This window comes from Rhinatrema bivittatum, chromosome 9 (assembly GCF_901001135.1).
Source record: "Rhinatrema bivittatum chromosome 9, aRhiBiv1.1, whole genome shotgun sequence".
Lineage (NCBI taxonomy): Eukaryota > Metazoa > Chordata > Amphibia > Gymnophiona > Rhinatrematidae > Rhinatrema > Rhinatrema bivittatum.
In genome coordinates this window covers 181,982,379-182,003,628 of record NC_042623.1, presented here as the reverse complement: position 1 = coordinate 182,003,628, position 21,250 = coordinate 181,982,379, and the positions used below count along the sequence as shown (strand labels likewise).

General features: G+C 49.2%; 1 protein-coding gene across 1 annotated transcript in view; it reads left to right on the top strand.

The window, feature by feature from the left end:
* Positions 1 to 21,250, top strand: part of IQCG (IQ motif containing G) — a 133,002-nt gene that overhangs the window by 26,616 nt on the left and 85,136 nt on the right. The window lies entirely within an intron of this gene.

The following is a 21,250-nucleotide window of genomic DNA, read 5'->3' as shown; positions in this document are numbered from 1 at the left end:
CCATTCTCCCCCCCCCCCCCCCCCAATAATGTATTTATCCCTCACATTCAGGGCTGGACGCGCTGGCTTCACCCCTTATTCTCAGGCCGATACAGTTAAAGTCGCAGGAGAGCGGGCGAGCGCACAGGCCACTCTCCTGTGCACGCGATTTAGTATGCAAATGAGAGCCCGCGGTAAAAAGAGGCACTAGGGACACTAGCGCCTCTTTTTGGACAGGAGCGGCGGCTGTCAGCGAGTTTGACAGCCAACGCTCAATTTTGCCTGCCTCTGTTCTTGAGCCCGCTGACAGCCACAGTTTCGGGGGGGGGGGGTTGGCCGCACATTTGACACGCTATTACCCCTTAATGAAGAATGCATGTTGATGGCCCTATTAGTTATTCCCACGCGATTCGGTAAGTAAAATGTGCGGCCAAACCACACATTTTACTTTCAGAAATTAGCGCCTGCCCAGAGGTGGGCATTAATTTCTGCCGGCGCCGGGAAAGTGCACAGAAAAGCAGTAAAAACTGCTTTTATGTGCACCCTAAGAACATAAGAAATTACCATGCTGGGTCAGACCACAGGTCCATCAAATCGCGCGCACAGGAGAGTGGCCTGTGCGCTCGCCCACTCTCCCACGACTTTTACTGTATGGGCCTGATTCTGTCCACTCCTTCCCGTTCTCCTCTCACATTATCTCTTCATCTGCTTTCTCTGCATCATTCCCCTCCTTTCATAGTCGTGCGCTCCTTGTTTCCCATCCCTCACATTAATCTTGCACTCCATTATTTTTCCTTTTGTATTTTCTTTCCTCCTTATCGACCTCTCGCACTTTTTTAACCCCTTCCTCCCCCATTCTCGCTGCTGCCTAATTCCCCTCCCATACTCTTACTAATTCTCCTCCCCCATCTTCCCTCTCCTTATCCCCCTCTCACATTCTTTCTCCCCTCCCATGATCTTTCCCTCCTCTCATATTCTCACTCTCCCTTGGTCTTCTCCTCTCCCCTCCCGTCCCCAGTCTATTTATAGCAGGCAAGACAAAATCTCAGCCCCTGGAGAGTTTGTTCCAGTTCAAAGGCAAAGCCGGGCCGCTCTTTGTAATAGAAGTTTAAGGCAGCTGCCTCGCCTCTTGAACACAACAGTAAATCCCCCCTCTAACCGTGCACCATTCATCAGGCAGCGGCAAGGTTACCTTTTACCGCACCTGTCTCTGTTAAAGAAACGAGCAGATTTCTCAGCCTCTCTCGAAAATTACCTACAGTACCCGAGTGTAATCCACTTTGAAGTGCTGAGAAAGTGTGAAACATAAAAATCTAAATCTAAAAAAAAAAAAAAAGGAGGCTTAGGTAATACTGCAGCTGAGAGCTGGAAGGTTCAGTTCCCTGGCCCAGCACCCCAGGTCTGTAAATGATTAAGCACCACCACCAGGCACCTCACTGCAGCTCCCATCCCCTCTAGTTAGGAGAACGCAGGGGACGCACCGGCTCCTCGTGCGCACCTGTCAGGCGGCCCCGATATAGAAAGGATCGCGGGAGACGGGGGCGTTATAGCGCCTGCTCTCCTATACGTAAATGAGGGGGGGGGGTGGCGCTAAAAGGAGGCGCTGGTGACGATTACAACCCCGCCCCCCCCCCCCCCCCCCCAGCGCCTCCTTGGCCCAGGAGAGGTGGCTCTGTCAGCAGCTTCAGGACGCGGACCTTCAGTTTTACGAGGGTCGGTTTTCCCGCACCCGCTGACAGCCCATCGGTTAGGTGAACAGGCGCTGGTAAAATCGTGAGGCCGTTGTCCTAACTAGACTGGCTGGCACATTCTTTTATTATTATTACAAGCCGTTAAGCCCGTTAAAACGGGCTACATCCCTCTGTCTCTCACCTCCCCCTCATTCTCTCTCCCCTCACTCTTCACCACCCCCTCCCTCACCCACTCCTCCCCACCCTCCCTCTCCTCTCACTCAGTCCCTCCCTCCCACTCAGTCTCACTCACTCCCTCCCCCCTCTCTCCCTCCCTCTCACTCACTGTCCCACTCCCTCCCTCTCTCTCCCCTCTCTCTCCCCTCCCTCTCTCTCCCCTCCCTCTCTCTCTCCCTCTCCCTCAGTCCCACTCCCTCCCTCAGTCCCACTCACTCCCTCTCACTCAGTCCCTCCCCCTCACTCAATCCCTCCCTCCCACTCAGTCCCTCCCCCCAGTCCCTCCCCCTCACTCAATCCCTCCCTCCCACTCAGTCCCTCCCTCTCACTCAGTCACTCCCTCCCCCCCTCTCTCCCTCTCACTCACTCAGTCCCACTCACTCTCCCTCAGTCCCACTCCCTCCCTCAGTCCCACTCACTCCCTCTCACTCAGTCCCCCCTCTCCCCTCAGTCCCACTCCCTCCCCCCCCAGTCCCTCCCTCCCACTCAGTCCCTCCCTCTCACTCTCTCTCTCCGTCCCTCCCTCCCACTCAGTCCTTCCCTCCCTCTCTCTCTCTTCTCCCTCCCTCGCTACTGGCCGCTACCGCCGCCGCCATCACTACCGCCGTCCGCTACCGCCGCCACTCGCTACCGGCGCCACCCGTTGCCGGTACCGCCGCCGCCGCTGCCACTGGACGCCGCCATTTTTTTTCTTAGCGTCAGACCGACGTGCTCGCCCGCACATGCGCGGTAGAGCTGGTCTCTACTGCGCATTTGCAGCACATCGGTCAAGCTTCATTTATAGGTATTGATTTTTTTTTTTTTACATTTTGGATTCTCCTGCTTAATATCGTTAGGATATTATCTGCCTCCTTTCAGACCCTTCAGAGTGGATCACATTCAGGTACTGCAGTACTTTCTGCTTTTCTGGACACTTTTCCAGGCCGCTCCAGGCATTAAATTTTATGAGCGTAAGATGTGCGGATTGGCTGCACATTTTCCTTTCTGAATCCCGGGTGACTGACCGATAGCCTCCTCAGCATGCATTTGCACGTGACGAGCGCTATTAGTTTTCAGGGGGTTTGGCCACACGTTTCGGAGGCGCCCATCGAAAACACATGGCCAAACTAGTGTTAAACAGTGCGCACGGCTGAGAGCACTTTACAGAGTCGCCTGTAAATAGATTCTAGATTCTTCTCCCCCCCTGCATGCAGCAGCGTCACCCAGAACCTGTTTCTAATAGAGTCCCCTCACCCTCTGCAGCTCAGGTAATACTAGCACCCTTTGCGCACCTTAGAAATGTCACCCGATAGATCCCCTTCAATATCACTGCTAACACCAGCACCCTGTATGCAACTGTCACCCCAGTTTAGCAATGTCACCCAATAAATCCCCCCCTCTCCATCAGTACTAACACTAGGACCCAGTGTGCACCTGTCACAGATCCCCCTCTCTCTGCAGAGAAAAACACCGTAACCCTGTGCCCACCTGTCTGTCACTGCAGCTTACCGGTGTCACCTATAATTAGATCCTCCCCCACCCCCCCCCCCTCTGCACCACAGGTAACCCCAGTACATTGCATGCACATGTCCGTGTCACTGCAGCTTAGTAGTATCAACTGTAAATAGATCACCATCTCCCTTTGCATCTGAGGTAACACCTGCACCCTGCCTCACCTGTGTCACTGCAGCTGAGCAGCGTCACAGGTAAGAACATTCCCCCTGCAGCAGTGCTATCACTGTCTGTCACTGCAGCTTATTTACCAGTGTCACCTTTAAATAATAAAGCCCCGTCTCCCTCTACATCAGAGGTAACACTAGCGCACTGCAAAAGATGACCAGGCCCACAATGGCCCTGTGCACGCCTAGGGTGGAGCCTTAGCAAACTTAATGAACAACCTGAAGGCAGCAAAGTACGGTGACGAGGCAGAGGCTAGAGCCAGAGGGATGCTGCGCTGCAGCACGGAGGCACGACCGGGCGCTGATGAGGCCTCACCTGGAGTACTGTGTTCACTTCTGGAGCCCGTGTCTCAAAAATGACAGAGACAGGAGAGAGGCGGTCCAGAGAAGGGCGACCAAAATGGTGTGGGGTTTGCACCGGAAGACCTAGGATCAGAGGCTGAAGGACCTAACCATGTCCACCCTGGAAGAGGAAGGAGGTGCAGGGGAGACATGATACAAACCTGCAGATACCGGAAAGGAATTAGTGATCCACAGCAATCAAATCTTTTTCAGTGGAAAGAAAGCCGTAGGACCAGGGGTCATGATATGAAGCTTCGAGTGGGTAGGCTCAGAACATCAGGAAATATTTCTGCAGGGAATGGCTTCCCAGAAGAGGGGGTGAAGACAAGAATAGTCAGAGAATTCAGAAGGCCCTGGGATAAACACAGAGGATCTCTTGTGGCTAAAGTATAGAAATTAAGAAAAGGGGTAACCTGCACAGAGCGGCAGTTACTACCCTTAACAGAAACATGGGGGTAACCTGCACAGAGAGGCAGTTACTACCCTTAACATAAACATGGGGGTAACCTGCACGGAGCGGCAGTTACTACCCTTAACATAAACATGGGGGTAACCTGCATGGAGCGGCAGTCACTACCCTTAACAAAAACATGGGGGTAACCTGCACAGACCGGCAGTTACTGCCCTTAACAGAAGGCATGGGGGTAACCTGCAGGGAGCGACAGTTACTGCCCTTAACAGAAACATGAGGGTAACCTGCATGGAGCAGCAGTTACTGCCCTTAACAGAAACATGTGTAACCTGCACGGAGCGGCAGTTACTGCCCTTAACAGAAACATGGGGGTAACCTGCATGGAGCGGCAGTTACTTCCCTTAACAGAAACATGGGGGTAACCTGCATGGAGCGGCACTTACTACCCTTAACAGAAACATGGGGGTAACCTGCAAGGAGCAGCAGTTACTGCCCTTAACAGAAGGCATGGGGGTAACCTGCACAGAGAGGCAGTTACTACACTTAACAGAAACATGGGGGTAACCTGCATGGAGCGGCAGTTACTTCCCTTAACAGAAACATGGGGGTAACCTGCATGGAGCGGCACTTACTACCCTTAACAGAAACATGGGGGTAACCTGCAAGGAGCAGCAGTTACTGCCCTTAACAGAAGGCATGGGGGTAACCTGCACGGAGCAGCCGTTACTGCCCTTAACAGAGGGCATGGGGGTAACCTGCACAGAGAGGCAGTTACTACACTTAACATAAACATGGGGGTAACTTGCACAGAGAGGCAGTTACTACCCTTAACATAAACATGGGGGTAACTTGCACAGAGAGGCAGTTACTACACTTAACAGAAACATGGGGGTAACCAGCACAGAGAGGCAGTTACTACCCTTAACATAAACATGGGGGTAACTTGCACAGAGAGGCAGTTACTACACTTAACAGAAACATGGGGGTAACTTGCACAGAGAGGCAGTTACTACCCTTAACATAAACATGGGGGTAACCAGCACAGAGAGGCAGTTACTACCCTTAACATAAACATGGGGGTAACCAGCACAGAGAGGCAGTTACTACCCTTAACATAAACATGGGGGTAACCTGCACAGAGAGGCAGTTACTACCCTTAACAGAAACATGGGGGTAACCTGCACAGAGCGGCAGTTACTACCCTTAACAGAAACATGGGGGTAACCTGCACAGAGGCAGTTACTACCCTTAACAGAAACATGGGGGTAACCTGCACAGAGCGGCAGTTACTGCCCTTAACAGAAACATGGGGGTAACCTGCACAGAGAGGCAGTTACTACCCTTAACAGAAACATGGGGGTAACCTGCACAGAGAGGCAGTTACTACCTTTACCAGAGGGCATGGGATAACCTACATGAGGGAGCAGTTACTATCTTTTTAAAATTTAAAAAAAAAACACTTGCTGGACAGATTTGATGGACCACTTGGGGGGGTTTTTTCTGCTGACATTTACTATTGATTCAATCTTCTGTATCGAGAATCAGAACCACTGTCAATACAGCAGTCACACACTGAGTGTCGAGCAGCTTTCCAGGGCCCTCACCCCCCCAACACCGAGGCGGACTGGTGCCCCCGGGGCATGAAAGGAAGTGCCCCCTGAACAGGCTCGCCCAACGCGGCTTCTGGCGTTTTCTCTGCAATGTGTTGGGAAACACTAAAAGCCAGCCCTGTCTTCTCCTTCCTGCCCACGCTGGTCTCGACGTTCATTGTCATTTTGCCATAGTTGGAGGGGAGCCAGCTCTGTCATCAGTATGCAGAAGGGACTTTTGCACACCTTTCTTTGTGGAAGCAAGAGTTAATTATTCATCCAGACTTACTACCAATAAAGCTCTAAAAGCACTGCAGAGGCCAGGAGAGTGATAGAGGGATTACTTAACCCACCATCTGTTCCTAAGCATAAATAAGACGAACCTTTCTTTCTGACGGGCCGACGGAGTGCACTGTTAGCCTGCTATTGGACGTTGATGGCCCTATTAGGTATTCGCATGCTAAGCTGCACATTTTACTTTCAGAAATTAGCGCCTACCCAAAGGTCGGCGCTAATTTCTTCCAGCACTGGGAAAACTGCTTTTCTGTGCACCCTCAGACTTATTATCATGGCGATATTAAGTCGGAGGTCCCGAAGAGAAAAAAAAGTTAAAAAAAAAAAAAATGGAAGTCGGCCCGCGGCTGTCGGGTTGAAAACCGGAGGCTCAATTTTGCCGGCATCCAGTTTCCGAGCCCATGGCTGTCAGCGGGCTCGAGAACCGATGCCAGCAAAATTGAGCGTCGGCTGTCAAACCCGCTGACAGCTGCCGCTCCTGTCAAAAAGGAGGCGCTAGGGACGCACTAGTGTCCCTAGCGCCTCCTTTTGCCCGTTTTTACTGTCGGGCCTAATTTAAATACTGAATCGCGCGCAGCGGCGAGTGGCCGGTGCGCCCGCTCTCCCGCAGACTTTACTGAATCAGCCTGATAGGTAATAACATGGTATGTTGGCTCCTTCTCCCTAGCTGGGAAGTGTAGGCAAGTCAGCCTGCAGCCTGGACTAGGAAGCTGGCCAGCACCGTGCCTCAGTAGCAGGGCAAGGGGTGGGGGACGTTATTGAGGCAGGGGGGTCACAGCTCCCATGCCCCTCCCCAGGGAAGGAATCATGGTCATTGCTCAAGGATGACACCTATGGGCCGGATTCGGGGCTCATTGCTTGCAGGGTCTTCCAGGAGGAGGGTCCGGTGCATGGTCCCTGGCCCAGGACCATCGCTGCATGTACTGGAGGGAGCCCTGGAGAGTTGTGATCCTGGTCTGGGTTCTGATGCAAAGCGCAGGAGGAAGCAGCTGGGTAAAAGTTTGCCATTTCATGGGGTTGACCTCCTCTCCTCTTCGTCGCAGGTTGATGAAGCCGGATCACTGCTTCATGCACACGGTCTTTGTTTTTTGCCTGTCTCATGCCTCCCATTCCATGTGACAGAGAGTATAGATTTCCCTAACTAGTCCAACACCACCCCCTCCCCGTTTCTTTTACCTTCTGCTCTTACCACTGATGCCTGAATCTGTCCCGAGCACACTTACATTTTGTCAAGGGTTTGGCTGCTACTTTTCTGCCAGTGCTTATTCCAGGCATCCACCCACCACCCTCTCAGTAAACAAGCACTTTCTCTCACCCTGCCATCTGCCGACTTCATACCATGGCCTTTTACCTTTACATTGTTTTGTTCAAGAAAGATGGCTAAATAGCATAGCAGATAACAGCAGAAAAAAGATCACTCAGTGCATCCGGTTATTCCACTTATTCAGAATGGCTGTTATTGGAACAGCCGAGGTCCTCTGCAAAGCCTGACAGATAGGTCCAAGCTATGTGCGCTTGCGTTTCCTTCCACTAGGACTTCTCCGTTAGAACCAGGACTGGAATCTTGCTGCCATGACATTTCATGCAGGGATTTTTATTTATAAATCTCCTTCTTTCCCAGCACCACCTCTACCCCACATGCCTTGTCAGGTCATTGCAGTACTAGCCCTGGCCATGGCCCCTCTGCCAGTCTGTAAGCATGGCCTGAATTCACCTACTAGATGTTACCCTTAAGAACATAAGAAATGCCATATTGGGTCAGACCAAGGGTCCATCAAGCCCAGTATCCTGTTTCCAACAGTGGCCAATCCAAGTCACAAGAACCTGGCAAGTACCCAAACATTAGATAGATCACAAGCTACTATTACTTATTAATTACCATAATAGCAGTTTATGGATTTATCTTCTAGGAACTTATCCAAACATTTTTTAAACCCAGTTACACTAACTACTGTAACCACATCCTCTGGCAATGAATTCCAGAGCTTAACTGTGCGCTGAGTGAAAAATCTTTCTTCAATTTATTTTAAATGAGCTGCTTGCTAACCTGCTGCTACTCAGTCCTGCTGCAGAGACAGCAAGCGCTTTTGCCTTGAGTTTTGTTTTTTTTTTTTGAAGTAGTGAACCCACGAAGGAAAGGTTCAGCAGGTTTTTCACCTCCTCCATCTGCTGGAGACAGAGAAATACTGAAGGGGCTGCAGGTAGTGCACCCTACTTACTGGGGTGTCCTTCAAGGTTCTCTGTCTCCATCTGCTGGAAGGGAGGCAAAACCCAGCAGTCTGGACTGATCCGGGTATGTACAGGGAATTATAGGATTTGATGTGGAGGACCCAGTTCAGCATGGACTATCCTATCTGTATCAGTTCCTGATTAATATAAGACCAAATATGAAATGTAGACAGCTTTGGCAAAACTGGAGCAATGAGTTTGAGTTCAACAAGGTGGAGGACCAGTATTTGAATTGCTTTAAGCGAATAAAAACTCACCTGCAATTGCGAGCTCAGAGAAATGCAATATAAGTTGTTTGTGCACTATTATAAAAATAAATAAAAAATTCACCAGCCCTGGAAATCCAGAGAAACCAAATAGGCCACCAGTGGCAGCAATGCAGAGGAAAGCATAGGATGGCAGATCTTAGAAGTCTATAAAAGAATGCAATAATGAGGGATCTTGGGCAATGGGTGGCAACGATGCTATGACATTCAACCTTGCAAGGGTTAACTCACGCCTGGACATACTTTCTCCTAATTAAAAGAAACCAATTCTGCATCAAAGCCAATCACATTCGCTGGATTTGCACAGGCCTCATTCAAAGTGGATATTTCTTTTAGATGATTTCAGACCTGTATATAAAAGCCGATATGTTCACATACCCGTGTTATTCCAAACACACATCTATCACTCATGCTAAGAATAAAAGCAGGACCCCGGGATTTGACGCCTTGGCACATACATTTCCATATATTTCCTGGCCCTGTGCAGGTCACTTCTGGGGATGCTTTCTACCAAGAAAAGGCAGATGCTGGCTCATTCTGGCATGCTTCAGTCAACAGGCATCATGGATGTAGACTACAGCAGAAATCAGCACCGCATGTATAACGGTGTAGAAGTCAATTTAAAATGAGAACTCAACATTAGGTCACGAAGGCTGAAGAAACTGGTTGGTGCAGCATTAGCGCAGAACGTAAAGTAAATTCAGCTCTGAAAAGGAGACACTGGATGTGCTTTTGTTCCACTGGCTGAATGCTTGAATAAACCGTGTCCTAAACTAGAGACTGAAGCGGCAAGACAAACCAAACCCACTCTTATTCCTGCTCCAGGAGGAATTGTTTTTTCAGGTGCCAACTTTCCACAGGTACTACCCACTGCCTCTAACATTCAGAACGATAAAATGGAGAAATTACATACCAGATAATTTTGTTTTCCTTAGTGTAGCCAGATGGACTCAGGACCAATGGGTTATGTGCTCCCCTGCTAGCAGATGGAGAGGGAGTCAGGTTTCAAAGTGGACATCAACTTAGATACACCCCTGCAGTGACCTCAGCCCTTTATTATTCTCTTCAAAAGCCACTGTGGACATACTTTTGAAAAAACTTGATTAAAAACAGATAACCGTAACTAAACCAAACAAACGCTGAAATCCAGCAAGATTATAGATGCCCTGATCTAGGGACTGGGCAACAGCTTATTCATAACCTCTTGGAATCAATATTCATTTCACAGACGATTCCTTGGCACCGTTCTTGGGCAGCTGGGGACAGGATGCTGAATCCATCTGTCTACACTAAGGAAAATTAAATTATCAGGCAAGTAATTTCTCCATTTCTTAGCATGTAGCCAAATGGACTCAGCAATGGGATGTACAAAAGTTACTCCCAATTGGGGCGGGAGGCTGCCCGCAGTCCAGTTAGCACCACCCTTGCAAAGGCTGCATCCTCATGGGCCTGAACATCCAGACGATAGAACCTGGAGAAGGTGTGTAAGGAAGACCACATTGCCGCCCAGCCGAAGTTGGCAGGAGACAGCAGTCTAACTTCACCCAGGATACTGCCTGAGCCCTAGTAGAGTGAGCTTTAACCTGAAAGGGTAATGGCTTTCCTGCCTCTACACAGGCTCCCGTGACCACCTCCTTGATCCAGCAAGCTATCGTAGCCTGCAAAGCTGGTTCGCCCTGTCTCCTTCCACCGTGAAGAACAAACAAGCGGTCCATCTTGCGCACCGGTTCTGAAATTTCCAGATACTGAACCAAAAGCCTACTGCCGTTTAAATGGCAGAGGCGGCAGTACTCTTCCGTGACCTTGTGCCTATCTAGGGATGGCATCGAAATAGACTGATACAAATGAAACTACGAGACTACCTTGGGCAAGAAGGATGGAATGGTCCGAAGTCATAATGCTCCTGGAGTGATCCAGAGGAATGGTTCCTAACACGACAATGCCTGTAGTTTAGAGATGTGACGAGCTGAGCATACTGCCACCAGGAACATCGTTTTCAGGGTTAAGTGCAAGGAAAGACTGTACAGCGGTCAAAAGGAGGGCCCTGCTAAAAACTCCAAAACTAGATTAAGATTCCACAAGTGAACCAGCCACAATAGGGATGGCCAGAGGTGTTTTATCCCTTTCCGAAAACAGGTTATGTCCGGATATGTCGACAGGCGAGTTCCGTTCATGTTGCCCCTGAAACAGGAGAGAGCCGCTAACTGGACATCAAGGAGTTAAGGGCCAACCATTTATTCTAGCCATCCTGTAAAAATTCCAGAACCAGTGGGATTTTGATCATTTGAGGGGCAACATCACATTTCTCGAACCAGGCCTCAAATACTCTCCAGACCTGCACATACACTAAGACGTAGAGAACTTCTGCGTGCGGAGCAAGGTGGTAATTACTGCCTCCGAATATCCATACTTCATCAGGCAAGCCCTTTCAAGTACCAAACTAAGACAGAATAGAGTCGAATCCTCATGAAGGCCCAGACCTTGCTGGAGCAAGTCCCTGTGTGGCAGAAGGCACAGGGGGGTCTCCACATACCACGGACACCTGGGCCGATCTGGGGCTACTAGTAAGAGTAATCCCATGGCACTCGATCCTGCAAATGACCCTGCCCAGCAAGTGCCACGGAGGGAAGACGTATAGTAAGTCCTCTTCTGGCAACTGGCAACCTGGCAACTGGCAACCGGCAACTGCAACTGAAAAAAAAAAAAAAGGGGAGAACCTTTGCATTGTGAGATGCGGCCAGCAAGTCGATTGACGGGAGGCCCCAGCAATCTACCACCAGCTGAAAGGCTTTGGCCGACAATGCCCATTCTCCTGGATCAAGACTCTCCCTGCTTAGAAAGTCTGCTCTGACGTTGTCTTTTCCTGCAATATGGGAGGCCGAGATCATCTGTAGATGTAATTCTGCCCATTCCATAAGGAGAGCTATCTCCAGTGACACTTGCTAGCTCTTGGTTCCCCCCTGGCAGTTGATGTAGGCTACCATTGTTGCGTTGTTCGACATTACACAGACCGCATGACCCTAGAACTGTAGACACGCCAGTCTGACTGTCTGGGCTTCCAGAATGCCTCTTCTTTGGTCAAACACCACTGGGTTGTCAGTTCCTGACAGTGAGCTCCCCAACCCTGGAGGCTCACGTCTGTCATGAGGACCAGGCAGTTCGGCAGGGACAGGCTTACACCCCTGCCCAGGTGAGCTTCCTGTAGCCACCATTGGAGCTGAGAACATACTTCCATCAGTAGGTGGAGGCAAATCGAATAGTCTTGAGATAGCGGGTTCCAACGTGACAGCCGGGATCGTTGAAATGGCCACATGTGCCCTTGCCCACAGTACTTCCTCCAGGGTTGATGCTATCAGAGGACCTGAAAATAGCTCCACACCTTGGGGCAACGTGTGCATCGATCGACGCACTTGGGATATCAACTTCCTTATACGCGAGGGTGGGAGGAAGACCTTGCCCTGCTTGGTGTCGAACCGGACTACCAGATATCCCAAGGACTGGGAAGGCTTGAGACTGCTTTTGGCCATCTTTACGACCCAACCAAGCTCCTGAAGCAGGGACGTCACCTGGAGACTCTCTTCCAATGACTTCGCCCGGATCAACCAGTCAACCAAGTATGGATGCACCAGGATTCCTTCTTTCCTCAGTGCCACCACTATGACCATCATAATCTTGGAAAACGTTCTGGGGGCGGTAGTCAGGCCGAACTGATGCAGCACCCAGATCTGATAATGGCAGCCCAGTGCCACAAAGTGTAGGGAATGCTGATGTTCCTGCTAGATTGGAATATGAAGGTAGGCCTCAGAACTCTCCTGGTTGTATGGCCATTATCATGGAGCGCAGTGTTTCCTTGCGGAAATGAATTACCTGTATGTCGAGGTCCAGGATGGGGTGAAAGGAACCCTCCCCTCTTGGGTACAATGAAATAGATGGAATAACACCCCGTATTTTCCTGGGGTGCAGGTACTGGAATTATAGCCCTTAAATTGAGGAGCCTTATCAAGGTTGACTCCACTGCCTGCCCCTTGTGCAAGTACCGAAAACCAAGTCTGTTACTATTGCTAGTAATAGCAGTGGCTATTTTCTAAGTCAACTTAATTAATAGCAGGTAATGGACTTCTCCTCCAAGAACTCTTCCAATCCTCTTTTAAACCCAGCTACACTAACTGCACTAACCACATCCTCTGGCAACAAATTCCAGAGTTTGTGTGTTGAGTGAAAAAGAACTCTCTTAGATTAGTTTTAAATGTGCCATATGCTAACTTCATGGAGTGCCCCCTAGTCCTTCTATTATCCAAAAGAATAAATAACTGATTCACATCTACCCATTCTAGACCTCTCATGATGTTAAAAACCTCTATCAAATCCCCCCTTAGCCGTCTTCTCCAAGCTGAACAGTCCTAATCTCTTTAGTCTTTCCTCATAGGGGAGCTGTTCCATCCCTTTTATCATTTTGGTTGAACTTCTCTGTACCTTCTCCATCACAACTATATCTTTTTTGAGATGCAGAGACCAGAATTGTACAGCGTATTCAAGGTGTGGTCTCACCATGAAGGATACAGAAGCATTATAACATTTTCCATTTTATTCACCATTCCCTTTCTAATAATTCCCAACATTCAGGTCGATACTGTAACGTGCGGTTGAAGATTTCCCGTCTGTAACGTGCTGGGAGCGCACAATTCGGACGCGTAAGGCGATCCAGCGATACAGTCTCCAGTTTCACGTGTCCTTAGCGCTTCTTAAAACAGACGCATAACCCTTTCCGCACGCAGCATGTATATGATATGTAAATGAACGAATTAGCTGTATAATGAAGGAATTAGCTATTCCCCTCCGATACTGTGACGCGCGCTCAGATTATCTCCTTTGTAACCCGCTATTTTGCCGCGTCCTTAACCTGTTAGTTTACCGCTACCCTCTACTTGGTGTTAGTGTGGTGTTCGAAAATTAAAACGGGAATAAAGTGTAAAAAATGGGGGTAAAACCAAAGGGAGTAAAGTGTAAAAAACCATGGACGACCTCCATATTAACATTGCAGCGTAAGTTGTTTATATATATGTATAAATACCTGTCACTTTCCGAATCCCCCAGGCGTGCGGTCATCGAGGCGGCGGCGGCGGTGGGAGCCGGCGGGCGCGTGTTCGATCCAGGCCGCGGCCGGGTGGGCGTGCATTCATCCAGGCAGAGGAAGCCGCCGGCTCCCTCTGCCTGGATGAATGCACGGCCCCCGCCGGCAGTCAAGGAATGCCCGTGTGATTTCGGCGCTCAAGGCGTGACGTCACGATGCTTGACGTCACGCCATGTGACTGCCTTGAGCGCCGAAATCGCACGGGCATTCCTTGACTGCCGGCGGGGGCCATGCATTCATCCAGGCAGAGGGAGCTGGCGGCGAAAGCGGCCTCCGGAGGCCGCTTTCGCCGCTGGCTCCCTCTGCTGGATGAATGCACGCCCACCCAGCCGCGGCCTGGATCGAACACGCGCCCACCCGCCCGCCGGATCCAACGCGCGCCCACCCGCCCGCCGGCTCCCACCGCCACCGCCTCGATGACCGCACGCCTGGGGGATTCGGAAAGCGACAGGAAAGTGACAGGTATTTATACATATATATATATATAAACAACTTACGCTGCAATGTTAATATGGAGGTCGTCCATGGTTTTTTTACACTTTACTCCCTTTGGTTTTACCCCCATTTTTTTACACTTTATTCCCGTTTTAATTTTCGCCCTGCGCCTTGCTTCAGGAGGGGGGGGGGGAACCATCCACTTCCTGGTGCCTGTCATTTCAAATGTCATTTGAAATGACAGGTACCAGCGCACCCAGGATACTGTATGGGCGCTGTATTAGCGCCTTATACAGTAAAATGGGTTGCGCGGGCCTAACGCTTGCCTAACGCTTCGCAGCCGCAGCATGCATTTGCATGCAATTTGAAGAGAGTATTGAGTAGAGATGTGAATCGGAACTGAAATCGGATCCGATTCTGGTTCCGATTCACATCTCTAGTATCGAGCAGTAGGTGAAGAGAACTGTGCGTGCGGGGAACGAGGGTGCGCCCGGCACTGCCACACTGTTTCTACCGCGGCCTTAGAGTATCGATCTGATTGTTTGCTTTTTTGACTGCCGCAGCACACCGAACTGACAATTTCAATGTGTTATCCACTATGACACCTAGATCTCTTTCTTGGGTGGTAGCACCTAATACAGAACCTAACATTGTGTAACTATAGCATGGGTTATTTTTCCCTATATGCATAACCTTGCACTTGTCCACATTAAATTTCATCTGCCATTTGGATGCCCAATTTTCCAGTCTCACAAGGTCTTCCTGCAATTTACCACAATCTGCTTGTGATTTAATTACTGTGAATAATTTTGTATCATCTGCAAATTTGATTACCTCACTCGTCGTATTCCTTTCCAGATCATTTATAAATATATTGAAAAGCACGGGTCCCAATTCTTTATGAAAGAAACATAACATGGTCCGATATGGCTCCAAACCTGGTGGGATTTCCCCATCTTCAAAGGAATCTGGATCCTCTTCTTCATCCGTGCTGTCTGGGTCCCTGCCAGGGATATCCTGGGTGAAATGAGGCATGTGTCGAGGCCTGCCGACAGGGATAGGAAAAGGAGGCCCTACCAGCTGGGGCTCCGTCTGGACAGGGGCAAGCCAAGCAGACTGCGCCTGTACAAAAGCTTGAAGGCCTCCTCACCTCACCGTGACCGCCTCCCCGTGCGTTCCGGCACGCGACCCGCCGGGGTCCGGGAGAGCCCGCCAGCGACCACGCCAGCAAGCCGACGCAGGTGACCGCCGAACCCGCCCACAGCGACCTCTCTTCCTGCCGGGCCGGAGCCCTTTAAATCGAAGCGCTCCCCCAGGCATTTTCTTTTCGGCCTCCTCACTTCACCGCGACCGCCTCCCCGTGCGTTCCGGCACGCGACCAGCCGGGGTCCGGGAGAGCCCGCCAGCGACCACGCCAGCAAGCCGACGCAGGTGACCGCCGAACCCGCCCACAGCGACATCACTTCCTCACTTCCGACGCAGCAACCAACCAGCCACGAGGCGCAGCGCTGACATCACTCTCACGCGACACTGCTGCACAATATACTCTGACACACTTCTCGGCGTCGCACGCCGAAGGGGCACGACAAAGGGGCCTGCCCCTTTGTGTGCCTATTCGGCGCTTTGTAGAATACTGTTTAGATGTTTCTTGCCTCTACATGTTACCTCCTATTGTCATTCCTGGCTTTATATTAAGCAACCACATAACTCTCCGTTGCCAGTAACCTACCTACTGTATTTAGTATCTTCATATTATTACTCTAAAAGTAACCCTCCTCCTTTCTGCAACATTTCTAACACCAGGACAATTAATGTCTGCAACCTCTCCCCAATACTTAAACTCTTTGTGACCCTACTCCTTTACTTCACCCCAAACATGCTGAACATCCCGAAACTCAGTTATAATAGATATAGACCCCTTACTCACTGTGCTTCACGCCACTGCTCATACCTCAAATCCATTCCCACTACTATGATCTCCCCACCACTAACCCAAATTATCGGAATCACTGCACTGGCTCTCATTCTCTTCAATGCCCCGTCACTAAACAAAAAAACCTCCATCCTTAATGACCTCTTCTTAGATGAAACACCTGACATACTGGCAATAACTGAAACCTGGTTGAAAGACACCGATAATGTGCTCCTTAACCAGCTTCCCAACAATATTTACGATATCGTTTCTATCCCTAGACCTAAAAAGAAGGGTGGAGGCATTTTACTAGCCACTAAGAAACAACTTAAACTCACCCTTCAAGCCATATCCCCCCCCCCCCTCCTAAACTTGAAATTGGTTTGTTTAAAGCACCTAGCCTTCAAATATGCCTTATCTACGCCCCACCTGGTACACTCAACAACAGCCCCTCTGCACTAATTGAATACATAGCTAAAAACATCTCGATTGACTCCCCAGCCATTATCCTAGGCGACGTTAATCTTCATGTGGACAATTTCCCGCTCACACCTAGCTGCTCCTCCTTCCTTGAAGCCATGAAATCCCTAGGATTCAAGCAAATTATAAACTCTCCTACCCACAAAGCTGGTCACTCGCTCGACCTCATTTTCACTAACCAATACATTACCACTGAATCCCTAACATGTTCACCCATCCCCTGGTCTGACCACTATATCATAAGAACCTCCAACACCCTAAAAAGGCCCCCTCCCCCTCCTGTCGTATCCACAACTATACAAATCCGCAAATCCTGCAACAAAGATGAGCTCTCGACTGCTTTGTCTTATGCCCTTAACAACCTTAATCTTATCAATGCTGATACTGCCCTCGCATCATGGAATGAGCACACACAATCAGTCGCTGACAACATCTGCCCCTTTATTACCAAACAACTATCCTCTCAAAAAAACACAAAAAAACCATGGTACAATACTACACTAAAAGAACGAAAACAAGCCCTCAGAAAAACTGAAAAAAACTGGCGCAAAGACCCCTCCCCAACTCTCCTTGCGCACTACAAAACCTCCTTATACAATTACAATAATGAAATAAACTTGGCTAAAAAGAATTTCTATGCCACCAAAATACACCAGTATCAATTCAACCCCAAAGCTCTATTTGAATAAGTCACCTCACTCACCAACCTCACCCCTAATCTCATTCCTGAAGAAGAGGCTAAAAATAAATGTGAGCAACTGGCTGAATACTTCCACGATAAAGTTAACAAAATCATGACACGATTTCCTATCATCCCCCACACTCCTCAGAAGAGCTACACCGTGCAATCTAGCAAACTCTCTACCAAACTTACAATGTTTGAACACACCTCTGCCATGGAAATAGAATCCATACTCAAAAAAGCCAGACCATCATCCCACCCCTCCGACACCATCCCTACTAAACTTCTACTCACCATACCTGACCTAATAGCCCCTCCTATTTCAAAGATTATCAATGCCTCAATTGATTCTGGTATTGTACCCTTCCCATTAAAACAAGCCATCCTTAAGCCCACCCTAAAAAAACCTAAGCTTGACCCAGCTGATCTGACCAACTACCGTCCCATCTCTAATCTCCCGTTTATTGCAAAAATTTTAGAAAAAAACATTAACTACCAACTTAGTAACTACCTGGATGAACAAGAAATCCTCTCTCCGTCGCAATATGGTTTTCGTAAATTACACAGTACAGAAACCCTTCTTCTCTCACTTTCTGATTACCTTATGAAAAGCTTAGATAAAGGATTATCCCATCTACTAATTTTACTTGATATTTCTGCTGCGTTTGATACTGTAAATCATCAGATCCTCCTCAAGCGTCTCTCTGATATAGGTATAACTGACCGTGCCCACAAATGGTTTAGTTCCTACCTCAGCGACAGACATTACAGAGTTAAATTTGGCAACCATGAATCAAAGGAAATTCCCATTGCGCAGGGAGTCCCCCAAGGCTCCTCACTTTCATCCACTCTATTTAATGTCTACCTTCTACCCCTCTGCCAACTTCTCACTAACCTTAAGTTGCCACACTATTTGTACGCTGATGATGTACAAATTCTTATTCCCATCACTGAATCTATTCCAAAAACCCTGGAAATCTGGCATTCCACTCTCACCTCAATTAACAACCTCTTAAATTCTATCCAGCTTGCCCTTAACTCTACAAAAACTGAACTCATGATTATTTCACTTCCTACACGCTACACCCACAACACACATTATTCCACCATACACACATTTTTCTCAACAAGTCCGAGATCTAGGAGTGCTATTGGATGATCAAATGTCCCTCAAAAAATTTATTAATGCTACCCTCAAGGAGTGTTTTTTTAAGATCCATACACTCAAAAAACTTAAACCACTACTACACTTCTCCGATTTTTGTACTGTGTTACAAGCCATGGTCTTTTCGAAAATTGACTATTGTAATGCTCTACTATTAGGCCTGCCTAAAAATTCCATACACCCATTACAAATCCTGCAAAATACTGCAGCTCGTATTCTCACTAATACGCCCACAAAGGAACACATTACTCCCATACTTAAGGAATTACACTGGCTCCCCGTCTACTATCGTATACAAGATATTATCACTTATCCACAAATCTCTCCACAACCCAGAAATGAACTGGCCTTCCAACACCTTTCAATTCAATAATTCTAACAGGCCAACTAGAAATCCTTACATAGCCACCCTACAAACCCCCTCACCAAAACAATTTAAATACGCATCCACTAAAGCTAGTGCCATATCCCTAGCTGGCCCTATGCTTTGGAATTCCATGCCTACTGATTTACGCCTTGAACTGTCCCCAAAGACCTTCAAGCAAAAGCTCAAGACATGGCTCTTCACTAAAGCCTACACATGACCCTCATGTGTTCCTTCTTAGCCCTTATTAACCCCCTTTCTTAGTACCCCCCTCCCCGACCCCTCCCTCTCACCTCCCCCCACAGCTTTCAACCTTAGATTCATCACTGCCCTTTCTGTTCATTCCTAGCACCTTCGTTTCCTTTTCATATAACTGAAGAATTTGCTGTTTGTAACACCTTCACATGTATATAACCCTTTTCCTTCCTGACCCTGTTCATTCCTCCTCTATTTAATTTATCCCCCTCCTCCAATCCTACAGTTTTGCCTTGATACTATAATAAGTTGTACTATCACAGCTAATCCATATTTTAATTTTATTATCTATATTTATCTAATTAAGCTGTTTTGTTACTGCATTTTACTGTTTTAATGTATTGGAGTTCAGCTATTATTATACTGTTATATGTACGCTAATGCGTATTTTTTGTTCTCTGTACACCGATGTGATATCTCTGATGAGCGGCGGTATATAAAAACCAATAAATAAATAAATAAATTTCATCCAAGAGAAGGCCGCCGGGTCCATGCCTATCCCAGGAGGTACTGGGGTAGGCTCTGCTGGATTTTCCTCTCCCCTGGAAGACCCAGTCTTGGGATTACTCAGATCCGGGGTACTTCCGGTTAAGAGTATGGCTAACCCAGAGTGAGAGGATCTGGACTTTAGTCTGGAGAGAGCAACTCTCCCTGGACCTCCTCACAGTGCTGACACAAGTAAGAATCCAGGTCAGACTGTGCAGCCCTAATATGACAGGCAGCACAGAGAGAATGGCGCTTATGTTTCTTTGCTGCTGGAGCCATTAGGGATGGCAACGGCATGTTCAGCCGGCTTGCGCTTAAAATTGTGTGTGCACAGATTTTGTGTGCCTACACAGGTTGCGGCACAGCATGCACGCTTTACCTCAATTCTGTGCATAGAGGGATGTATGTAATAGAGATGTGAATCGTGTGATCGATCGTCTTAACGATCGATTTCGGCTGGGAGGGGGAGGGAATCGGATCATCGCAGTTTGGGTTTTTAAAATATTGTGTAAATCGAAAACCGGCACACTAAAACATCCCTAAAACCCACCCCGACCCTTTAAAATAAATCCCCCACCCTCCCGAACCCCCCCAAATGCTTTAAATTACCTGGGGTCCAGTGGGGGGGGGGGGGAGGGCGGGGAAACCGGCACACTAAAACAACCCTAAAACCCACCCCGACCCTTTAAAATAAATCCCCCACCCTCCCGAACCCCCCCAAAATGCCTTAAATTACATGGGGTCCAGAGGAAGGGTCCCGGTGTGATCTTTTACTCTTGGACCTCCGTGCGCTGTAGAAATGGCGCCGGCGCTACCTTTGACCTGTCATATGACAGGTCAAAGGTAGCGCCAGCGCCTTTTTTTTTTTTGTCCCCCGACGTCAGGAGCGTAGGAGATCGCTCCTGGACCCCCGCTGGACCCCCAGGGACTTTTGGCCAGCTTGGGGGGGGCCTCCTGACCCCCACAAGACTTGCCAAAAATCCAGCGGGGGTCCGGAACGACCTCCTGCAGTCGAATCGTGTTGCCGTATGGCCGGCGGCATTTTGCACCATTTTGCCTCCTGACCCCCACAAGACTTGCCAAAAGTCCAGCAGGGGTCCAGGAGCGATCTCCTACCGCGAATCGTTTTTCCATACGGAAAAACGATTCGACTGCAGGTCGTTCCGGACCCCCGCAAAATGGCACCGGCCGTACGGCAACACGATTCGACTGTAGGTCGTTCCGGACCCCCGCTGGACTTTTGGCAAGTCTTGTGGGGGTCAGGAGGCCCCCCCAAGCTGGCCAAAAGTCCCTGGGGGTCCAGCGGGGGTCCAGAACGACCTCCTGCAGTCGAATCATTTTTCTGTACGGAAAATGGCACCGGCGCCATTTTCCGTACGGAAAAAACGATTTGCGGTAGGAGATCGCTCCCGGACCCCTGCTGGACTTTTGGCAAGTCTTGTGGGGGTCAGGAGGCCCCCCCAAGCTGGCCAAAAGTCCCTGGGGGTCCAGCGGGGGTCCAGAACGACCTCCTGCAGTCGAATCGTTTTTCTGTACGGAAAATGGCACCGGCGCCATTTTCCGTACGGAAAAACGATTTGCGGTAGGAGATCGCTCACGGACCCCTGCTGGACTTTTGGCAAGTCTTGTGGGGGTCAGGAGGCCCCCCCAAGCTGGCCAAAAGT